Source organism: Littorina saxatilis, linkage group LG12 (genome assembly GCF_037325665.1).
Source record: "Littorina saxatilis isolate snail1 linkage group LG12, US_GU_Lsax_2.0, whole genome shotgun sequence".
Lineage (NCBI taxonomy): Eukaryota > Metazoa > Mollusca > Gastropoda > Littorinimorpha > Littorinidae > Littorina > Littorina saxatilis.
This window is the reverse complement of record NC_090256.1, coordinates 65,293,309-65,305,047: the sequence shown is the minus strand read 5'-3', so window position 1 is coordinate 65,305,047 and position 11,739 is coordinate 65,293,309.

The following is an 11,739-nucleotide window of genomic DNA, read 5'->3' as shown; positions in this document are numbered from 1 at the left end:
ACGGAGCAGTTGTGGAGACTATGAACTAATTACAGGCCGTCCACTCGTGGCAAAACAAAGCTAAGTGCACCATGTCTTTGCACCCTGTTTACTACCGTTGTCATCTTTTATATTTGTGATTATATTCGAGTAGTGACAACGTGGGGTGTGTGACACCTGCATTAACCAGCACTTTAGGCAGATCAGTCATATTTCCTAACTTTACACGGGATCAGCGTGTTACTATAATTTTCTATATTCTAACTGGCATTTTGTCAGTGACCATTGGTTTTACGTTTTGAACGTAAAAGAACATATTTTGAGTGAAGTCTCGAGGGAGGTGGCGGGTTATTACATAAACAGGCGTCTGAAACTTATACTTTTGTTGATTCTATTTAATTGTATGACTGCGAGAGTGGATCGTGGTGTGGTTAGTTAGTTAGAAGTAACTAACCGTTTCATAATCACCTTATGTGATATAGTGAAACGTGACATTTATGACGACGTCACCTTTCTTTCAGGGGCACAAAACCCGATTCATTATACAATTTTTGGTGGCTTGTACCACGAACTGCACCTACAATAATTCGGATTGCATCGAGATGCAAGGTCTCCAACTCGTCTGCCAAACACTTCGTACAGTTATCCCAAATAACGTCCGCGTAATCAAACAACAGTAATATAAAGGATTTGTATATAACTTCAAGCGATTTTCTGTTTAGACGATACTTGAATAAACCAAAACACGCAATTGACTTTCTACACTTAGCAACGAGATTTTTTATGTGGGAATCCCATTTACAATTACCTTGTAGGATGACGCCAAGGTGCTTGTGATTTTCAACATCAATCAAAAGTGCATCTTCAAAATACAATAGTGGAAGTAACACATTTTTTTGCCTACAAATGTCCAACAATTCTGTCTTTTGACAATTAAAAGTGACTTTCCATTTTAAAGCCCATGCGCAAATTTTATCCAAATCAGAATTCAAAATCTCAGCTCGTGTAACATCGTTATCTAAACATAAATACATGCTCGTATCGTCTGCAAAGAGTTTCAACACTGATTCAAGACCAGTACCAATATCGTTAATATAAATGAGAAATAATAGAGGTCCTAAAACAGAACCCTGAGGGACACCAGCAGAAGGGGTGACATAACTTGATTTGGTTCCTTTCAGTACTACTGCTTGTCTGCGATCACTCAAGTAATGTTCGAACCAAACAAGCAAGGGACCCCCTATACCTATCGCCTCAAGCTTGTGTAGCAGACCACGATGCCAAACTTTATCGAAAGCTTTAGATACATCAAAAAATATTGCCTGTGACATAATGTTTTTATCAAGTGCAACACAAAAATCGTCATATATACTCAGTAATTGGTAAACAGTTGAATCACCAGCAATAAAACCAGATTGACAGTGTGTAATCAGATTATAATTTTGCAAATAACCAAACACACGAATTTGTACACATTTTTCGAGCACCTTCCCAATACAACTCAGCAAAGAGATTGGACGGTAGTTGGAACAAGCACTCCTATCGCCTTTCTTATAAATGGGCGTAATGTGAGCAGTTTTCCAGACAACTGGAAAGACACCCTCGGACAAGGATCTGTTAAAGAGAACTGTAAGCGGTGAAATAATAACAGGTAGTCCAGCTACAAGCAATCTATTATGTATTCCATCAGGGCCCACGGCCTTGGATAAATCTAAGTTCCTTAGCACTTGGACAACTTCTGCTTCTGTCAATTCAAAAGTCAGTAAAGACGTACCGCACCAATTTGCCTCGGGCAGGGGATCGTCTGGATTTTCAACTTTAGACTTGCTTTCAAAATAATTATTAAACATAATCGTTTTTTCACAAATGTTATCAATAATTTTTCCATTATCCTCTAGCGGTGGGATTTCGTTACATGCAACACCTTTTTTCTTCAGAAAGGAATTAACAAGTTGCCACCAATTTTTGCTTCCGAAGTTCTGTTTACAATTTATCCTCTCATCAAGTTCTAAGAAATAATCTCTTTTTCGTTTACGAATTTCATCTGTGTACTGATTTCTGGTCAGGCGGAATAATGCCCACTGCTCAGGTGTATTTAAGCGCTTAGCAACTTCATGTATACGATTTTTTGCGTTTCGTAATTGTAAAATATGTTCAGTCATCCATGGGGCGTCATCTTTACGTACTGTTATTATCTTAACAGGCATACATGTTTTTGCAACACATAGTAAGTGTTCAGAAAACAAGGCAGCAGCTTCGTCTATGGACGCATTTAAAACTGTGTTCAAAAGATCAATTTTGTTTAATTCAAACAAAAATGTATAAACATCTAACTTTGCATAATTATATATAGTCCTTTTAAACTGACCTTTTTTTAATCTCTGTGACGTTAATTTTACACATGGCACTTAATAGTCACTACAAATGGGGGGTAACACTACAACTTCACTGATTAGGTTTATACTCGTAGTCAGGACCAGATCAATGCATGAGGATTTTATTTCTGTAATACGTGTGGGTTCAGTAACGAGCTGGTGCAAATTGTTTTTGTATATTAAATTAAGAAGGTGGGGAGATGGATTATTCAAAAAATCTTCGTTGAAGTCTCCAAGAATTAGAAATGTATGTGGTGTTCTCATTACTTGCTTTACAGACTCGTCAACCAGGTGCCAATAATCAACCCGAGAGTCTGGTGGTCGGTAAAATGAACCAATCAACACAGTTTCTTGCAATAATTTAGTTTCTACCCAGACTGCTTCAAGACCTGGAATTAATAGGTCAGGTCTTGGTTTGCAAATAAAGTCGTTTTTCACGTAAACAGCTACCCCTCCATATCCATCTGGCCTATCGAGGCGCACTGGGGGATGAAATCCTTTAAGGCATAAACTGTCGTTTGATATTGAGTCACACAACCAAGTTTCAGACAAAGTCACAATATCGTGCTCTATAACTTCACATTGTAAAATATCAATCTTGTTTCGCAAACTACGTACATTTATAATGCAAAATAGAAGTATCTTTAGCATGCTCTCTACCAGGCGGGCCTGGGTTCGGGTGGACATCACCTGACAATAAAACCAACAGCAAAAGGACAAAAGTATGTGTCACAAAACTATGCACGAGTATAATGTTCCAGGGCGTATGACCGTAACGCTTGTTTTCAATTAGTTTGGTGAAGTAGGAGGGTTGCGGTTTTGAGTCTGGTATGGGTTTTGAGAGTGTGGAGTTAAAACATTCAACATTGTTCTCGTGATACACACACACAAAATGAGCATGGAAAAAGATGAAGAGAGCAATTCGAAAACCATTTTGTCCGTAAAAAACTAGAAACATATATACCAAAACGGTGTCAAAATCAAGAAAAATCAATTTTTGCGAGCATCTGGCCGATATTGAGTAAAAACAACCAGCCCTGGATCTTAAAGCCATATGTACTCGATGACTATACACGCTAATTGCTTTACCAACAGCTGGAGACAGACTAAATTAAGTTCCCTGCAAAATATTGTGGTCTAGGACCCCTTAAATGTTGAGATATTTGAATTTTCATTTTGATCTGGATCGTCCTATTTATAGATTTGGCAACACATGTAACGTTGATGCAAGGGAGAGAACACCGCGGCTTTGTTGACATCCTCACTTTTTCAGAGGCTAGAACAAGCTGTAATGCATGTATTATGGTCCGCGCATGGTGACGTATCGTCATTATATGGTCTTATGGTGCGTTTGACATCGATTGTGGGCAAACTACACTTTGTAAACACGGGAGTGCGTTAGTATGCCTTTAAGCTAACGACGTCTAAAGGCATTCAAAATTTAAGTTACAACTTCTTTGAAGAAGAAGAACCAGGGCTGGGCATTGGTAGCTAGGCATGGAACAAAAATCAGTGAACGGGTATCTCTCTCTAAAAAGGGATAACAGTGGTTAAAGAGCGAAAAACAGGGGAAAGCTATAGCGAAAAACAGGTAAACAAAGAGGTCATAAAAGTTTTTGTACAAAGTAGAGAAACATAATGAATAAACATGACACAATTTTGACATGATTCTAGTCAAAATCGCTGACGCGGCTGTCAAAAAAGGTTAACAAAATGAACGAAGATGTACAGAGGAAAATTGGTTTCAAAAGTAGATAACTAAAACGAAGAGTGGCCTTTTATGAAAAAAAGGTTCCTGACTTTCAATTTTGCTGAATAAAGGAGTGTCGTGTATGCATGTATGTGATTAATATGCTTGTCATCTTTTAAGAGGTTAAACCAAGTTAATTCGCTTATGAATTAGCGTTTATAACGCTCACGGCACACAGTAAACAATGTAATCCACCAACAGACTTCCATACGTGAGTCTGCTTTTTCTTTCCGTACCGCGAAGCTCGACCCTCGCAACATTTCACAACAAGTACACGCAATGTCCATACATTCGCGCACACACAGGTATAGGGATAAGGAAGGCGTGGCTTGGGCAGTCGCCGCTGAGACCAGGCGCAGGCGCCCAACACAATATACTCTGCAGGATATGTTGAACACACACACACACACACTGTGGTGGCAATTATGCAAGTTCAGTGAAATTGGCAACTTAATTATGTAGGCCAGTCAAGGGTTCCTATACGTATTATCATATAAAGTCACAGGTCTTTCATTGATGCTATAGTTCTTTATTTACTTTGGTTGGACTAAGAACAGCAGGCAGCGCATTTCTGTTATCCTGCGGACAACCCCGTTTATGAGGGCTTACTAGTGCCAAAACCTGGGGTTACCCATTATCACGTGATAATTACTAATTAACGCTGTCAGTTACTGTTTTCACTCGTTAGTTACTCATTTTCACGGGATAATTAGTAATTTTCACGGGAAAATTACTAATTTTTAGTTTTGGCACTAGCAATCCGTCAGGAAGTGAGCCAAAACTAAAAATTAGTAATTAACAGGTGAAAGTTAGTAATTTTCCCGGGAAAATTAGTAATTAACACGTGAAAATGGTAATTATCAAGGGAAAATTACTAATTTTCCCTTGATAATTACAATTATGAGGTTTTGGCACTAGTAAGCCCTATGACGGCTTACTAGTGCCAAAACCTGGGGTTACCCATTATCACGGGATAATTACTAATTAACGCTGTCAGTTACTGTTTTCACCTGTTAGTTACTCATTTTCACGGGAAAATTACTAATTTTTAGTTTTGGCACTAGCAATCCGTCAGGAAGTGAGCCAAAACTAAAAATTAGTAATTAACAGGGAAAAATTAGTAATAAACACGTGAAAATGGTAATTATCAAGGGAAAATTACTAATTTTCCCTTGATAATTACAATTATGAGGTTTTGGCATTAGTAAGCCGTCATACCCGTTCATTTTGACGAACACCACCCCGTCTCTCACCCACGTGTCCTCGATCGTCTTCTCACGCTTGTATTTTCTGGCTTTCAATTCATCGACAGTGATAGGGTGTAAATGCTGCAGACTTTAAAGTCTCACGTGACCCATTCCTCTCTACATTGTGGTCGATAAAACCACAATTAGACTTCACTTACTCAGGTAAGCTCGTCATAATTATGTAATGTTATCTCCCACAATTCCGAGAGGAATGGGTCACGTGAGACTTTAAAGTCTGCAGCATTTACACCCTATCACTGTCGATGAATTGAAATATATATAAACCTACCCCAATTCTTCATGACAGAACAGCCTGTCCAAAACTCCTCCCACTGTCCACTGGTTTCTTGTAAAAAGTTGTGAAGGTGTTAGCCCGACGCCAACCAACGCTGTCAGTTACTGTTTTCACTCGTTAGTTACTCATTTTCACGGGATAATTAGTAATTTTCACGGGAAAATGACTAATTTTTAGTTTTGGCACTAGCAATCCGTCAGGAAGTGAGCCCAAACTAAAAATTAGTAATTAACAGGTGAAAGTTAGTAATTTTCCCGGGAAAATTAGTAATTAACACGTGAAAATGGTAATTATCAAGGGAAAATTACTACTAATTTTCCCTTGATAATTACAATTATGAGGTTTTGGCACTAGTAAGCCCTATGACGGCTTACTAGTGCCAAAACCTGGGGTTACCCATTATCACGTGATAATTACTAATTAACGCTGTCAGTTACTGTTTTCGCCTGTTAGTTACTAATTTTCACGGGAAAATGACTAATTTTTAGTTTTGGCACTAGCAATCCGTCAGGAAGTGAGCCAAAACTAAAAAATAGTGATTAACAGGTGAAAGTTATTCATCATTCCGGGAAAATTAGTAATTTTCCCTGGAAAATTTGTGATAAATACGTAAAAATGGTAATTATCAAGGGAAAATTAGTAATTTTCCCTTGATAATTACAATTCCATTTCATGCAGTTTACCGAAACTACGGTTTATGTGAGAGTGCGCATGCGCTAGGCTAGCCATACCCGTATGTGTTATGGCGGCCATGGGCAGCATGTGGGAATTTTCGGCATAAAAAACTTCATTTTCATCCGGAAATCGACGTAACCTGTTGTGTTTTGTGTGTGAAATTGTTTGTTTCTGCTGGACAAAGTAAGTGCTTTATCCTTTATCGTGCCGAGTTCGAAAAAACCGCGAGTCGCGATGACAGAGAAACAAGTAGAGTTGGAACTCGATTCGGACTCAGAATTGAATGACTTGATCCACGCACCCGACACGGGTGGAAAGGAAAAACCACAAACAGTCACTCTACCAATCTCGGATTGGGAAAAGATGAAGAGTCAAAATGAGAAAATTTTGAAGTTTCTAACTATGGTGGTAGACAAAGATGGCGACTCGCCCCAAACGAAACAATCGAAAAAGAGAAAACGTGAAGTCAGTGATGACGAACAATCTGTGGAGACTGGGGATGATTTCGATCACCTTCTTGAAGAAATGTGTAAAACTCAAGCATCAGAATCTCGACCCGAGGCTGAACTGAGCGACCCCAATGAGAGTGAAATTATGAATGAACTGGAGCAAGATTTTGACATTTCTGAGACTCTTGGTGATGAAGTTGCAGATCGAATTGCAAAACTTGTATCAGTGATGGCAAAGGGTCAGATGACCGAAGAAAAGATGAAGCAAAAAGAAAGAGAGTTTAAACGCCCAAAGAACATTGAGACAGGCGTCCCAAAAGTGAATCCCGAAATCTGGGGTTTGATGGAACACAGTGCCAAAACGTATGACTTAAAATCACAACGTCAACAGAAGTTACTGTACACGGCCAACAATGCTCTTGTTGTGGCCTGGGATGTGTCCCTAAAAATGGGGGTTGCCAATGAGGAACAGAAAAAGCTGATCAAAACAATTGCTGAGGCAAGTGGGCTGATACTGAAAACAGCGTATGACATGTCACTGGACAGAAGAGCATAAATACTGTCTGGACAAAATGTGAACAAGAAATACAGAAAACTGGCATCTTCAAACATACCAGTCACTCAGTGGCTATTTGGGGATGATCTCAAGTCAGCGTGTGCTGATATTGACTGTACAACCAAACTTGGGCTTGCCTTTACTCAATCAAGTAGAGGGCAAAAATATTTCCCATCCCGTCAGTATGCACCAAAAAACTCCGAATGGAGAGGAAGAGGAAGGTGGAACTGGAAGAGAGGAGCTCAGTTCAGGGGGAGAGGGAGAAGTCAAGGGAGACCATTCTTCTCCGGCACGACAAGCAGGCAAGCAGAGTAGACAACAAAGAGGTATGTGAAATAAAGAATGCCACATTTGAAGCAGGTAAACTGAAACATTTTGTTCACAATTGGAAGAAATTGACATCTGATTCCTTTATTCTAGATATGGTACAGGGAACAGAAATTCCTTTGAGTGAAGACATTGAGAAGGTGCAAACTCAGCATGAGGCCAAAAATCAAGTTCCTGGTCACTTATTTCAGATAATGGATGCAGAAGTAGAACATCTATTGAGTATGCATGTCATTGAGCCATCAAAACCAGAAGAAGATGAGGTGGTTTCACCTATTTTTCTTGTTGAAAAGCCAGATGGGTCACATCGGCTTATTTTGAACTTGAAAAGATTCAATGAATCCGTTGAGTACGAACATTTTAAAATGGATAACTTGTCAACTGCTACACAAATGATGACTAAAGACTGTTATATGGCCTCAGTTGATCTTAGACACGCTTACTATTCAGTTCCTGTCAAACATCAGTTCAGAAAGTTTCTAAAATTCAGATGGCGTGAACAAATGTTTCAGTATACATGCTTTCCAAATGGTTTGAGTAACTGTCCAAGGTACTTCACAAAGCTGCTAAAACCAGTGTATGCAAAGTTGAGGGCACAAGGTTTTCTGTCTACCTCATACATTGATGATTGTTATTTACAGGCAGACACAGTTGAAGAATGTGAAGTGAATGTCAGTGAGACAGTAAAACTCTTTGAATCTCTTGGTTTCACAATACATGATGACAAATCTGTTCTCAATCCAAGCAAACGGTTAAAATACCTTGGGTTTTGGTTGAATTCTGAAGATATGACTGTATCACTTCCAGAGCAAAAAAGGCAGAATATAAAGGCAGCCTGTTACAGACTCAAGGGAAAGAAAAGAATCAGAATCAGAGAACTGGCTCAAGTCATTGGAATGTTGGTTGCCACTTTTCCTGCTAATAGGTGGGGACCTCTGTATTTCAGACAGTTAGAAAAAGACAAGTCTGATGCCCTTAAAGTAGCAAAAGGAAATTTTGAGTCTTTAGCTAATCTATCTGACAATGCTTGTTCAGAGTTAGATTGGTGGATTGAGAACATTGATGAGTCATACCATACAGTGCAAAATGCATGCCATGACATAACAATCCAGACTGATGCTTCTTCCACAGGAGGTTGGGGCGCAGTGTGTGGAGACCTGAAAACAGGGGGACGATGGTCAATGAATGAAAGAGCTTTTCATATCAATGTGCTTGAATTACTGGCAGTAGAATATGCACTGAACAGTTTCAAAGCAAAACTCACAGGGAGACATGTCTTAGTGTTATCAGATAACACTTGTGCTATTGCCTACATAAAGAATATGGGAGGATCACATTCACATGAATGTAATGTGTTGGCAAAAAGAATCTGGATTTGGTGTAAAGATAATTTGATTTGGTTATCTGCTACACATATTCCTGAGAAATGTAACACTGAAGCAGATATGCAGTCACGTCAGTTCAATGACCGTACAGAATGGAAACTGAATGATGTTGTATTTCATAGACTTAAAGAGACACTGCTGAATCCAGAAATTGATCTCTTTGCCTCCAGGTTGAATTTTCAGGTAAAACCTTTTATGTCATGGGGACATGATCCAGAAGCGTATGCAGTTGATGCATTTGAACACAACTGGTCAAAATGGCTGATATACGCATTTCCTCCTTTCAGTCTGATTCAGAGGGTGCTGATGCAGTGGAGGAGAGACCGGGCAGACGGCATGCTGATTGTTCCCCTGTGGCCAACAGCGGTGTGGTTTCCCCAGCTTCTAGGGTTGCTAGTCCAGGAACCTGTGATTCTTCCGAAAGGGAAACGTCTTCTGACTTTACCACACAGCAATGCAGCACATCCACTTCAGAGAAATCTACGTCTCCTGGCTTGTGTCTTATCAGGCAATCTCTCGAGACACGAGGCCTTCATGGAAAGACTCAAAGCATCATCTGTGCTTCATGGAGAAGTACAACCAAGAAACAATATGCCTGTTATCTTGCGAGATGGCGATCCTTTTGTGCTCAACGGTCAAGTGATCCCTTGCGTCCCTCTGTAAATCTAGTGTTAAGTTTTCTCACTGATCTCTTTGAAGCTGGATTAGGTTACAGTGCAATTAATACTGCCAGAAGTGCACTTTCTTCAGTTATTTTGATGTCAGATAAATCTACGATTGGTACTCATCCTTTGGTTGTGAGATTTTTTGAAGGGAGTTTTTGAACTCAGGACACCAATGCCAAGGCATTCCAAAATATGGGATGTTGGTGATGTTTTGAAATACTTTAAGACTCTTCCAGACAATGCTCAGCTTTCATTGAAAGACATAACGCTGAAAGTATCGGCTTTACTTTTGTTGGCATCTGCTCAAAGGGTGCAAACGCTTCATTTGATGAACCTAGAATCTGTTTGTTTTTTAGAGAATAAATGTGTTATTTACATGTCAGAAAAGTTGAAACACACAAGACCTGGCTATCATCAGCAAAATTTAGATTTACCAGTATATACTGTGGATGAGCAAGTTTGTGTAGTCAAGTGCTTGAAAGAATACATTGAACGCACAAAGAAACTGAGAGTTGATCAGAGCGGTAAACTGTTGTTGTGTTACAAACCGCCTCATGAACCAGCATCAAGGGACACAATTTCTCGCTGGTTACGGACAGTATTAGCGAGAGCTGGATTGTCAAGTTATACACCACACAGCTTCAGATGTGCAGCGTCATCAGCAATGAAGAGGTCAGGTGTACCTCTTGGTGATATTCTCAAAGCAGCTGGTTGGACCAATGCAAAAACATTCAAACAATTCTATGACAAACCATTGCAGAGTCAGATGAAAAAGAACACAATCTTGAATTACTATGGAAAGAAAAGTGTGTAGACAAGTACTGTTGTGAAAGAAAACTTTATTGATGCAAAAAAGCATTGATGAATTTATTATTTGATGCACAAATGTCACAGAAAAAGGGTGAAATAATGTGTACAGTTGTAAAAGAAAACTTTCTTGATGCAGAAAGCATTAATGGTTTTGTTTTTTGATACAAAAGTGTCATTGATTTGAAATGTGCAGTAGATTGTTTCGAGTATTCTGAATATACTCATACCTCTGCTACTTTTAGAATTAATAAAGTTATCAGAACAAGAAACATTTATCTTCTAAAATGTGAGTGAATCAATGAATGTTGAAATGGAAGTTTGACAACAACAACTTTGAAGTCTCACATAAACCGTAGTTTCGGTAAACTGCATGAAATGGAATTCAAAACATAAACGAGTACTTACCAAGTCGAAGTTTGTGTAGAATTCCATGATGCAGTTTACAGGAACGGAGGGATATGTGCCCTCCCTCAATAAAACCCACCCTCTGTTTACAACTTAACTTTTGTTGTTGTAAAACTTTGTAGATCATCAAAGAGTATATATGGTTTACGCTTTGATGATCTATGCTGTAAAATATGGCTAGCCTAGCGCATGCGCACTCTCACATATCCCTCCGTTCCTGTAAACTGCATCATGGAATTCTACACAAACTTCGACTTGGTAAGTACTCGTTTATGTTTTGAATTATGAGGTTTTGGCACTAGTAAGCCGTCATAAGTTATCCCACATTTTCTGACCACAAAATGATACTGTGACGAATGATGTAATCTGCCTGTGTCTGATGTTGTCAAATACGTAATGCGTATGTGTGTGTGTGTCTGTGTGTGTAAGTCACGTTTTGTGTGTGTGTGTGTGTGTGTGTGTGTGTGTGTGTGTGTGTGTGTGTGTGTGTTTGTGTCAGTGTGTGTGTGTGTGTGTGTATGTGTGTGTGTTCCCACGGTGTGTGTGTGTGTGACGGTGTGTGTGTGTGTGTGTGTGTGTGTGTGTGTGTGTGTGTGTGTGTGTGTGACGGTGTGTGTGTGTGTGTGTGTGTACGTGTGATGTGTTTTCACGTTGTGTGTGTGTCAGTGTGTGTGTGTGTGTGCGTACGTCTGTGTGTGTGTGTGTGTGTGTGTTTGTCTGTGTGTTAGTGTGTATGTGTGTGTGCATGTGGTGTGTGTGTGTGTGTGTGTGTGTGTATGTGTGCATGTATGTGTTTGTGTATGTATGTGTGTGTGTGTGTG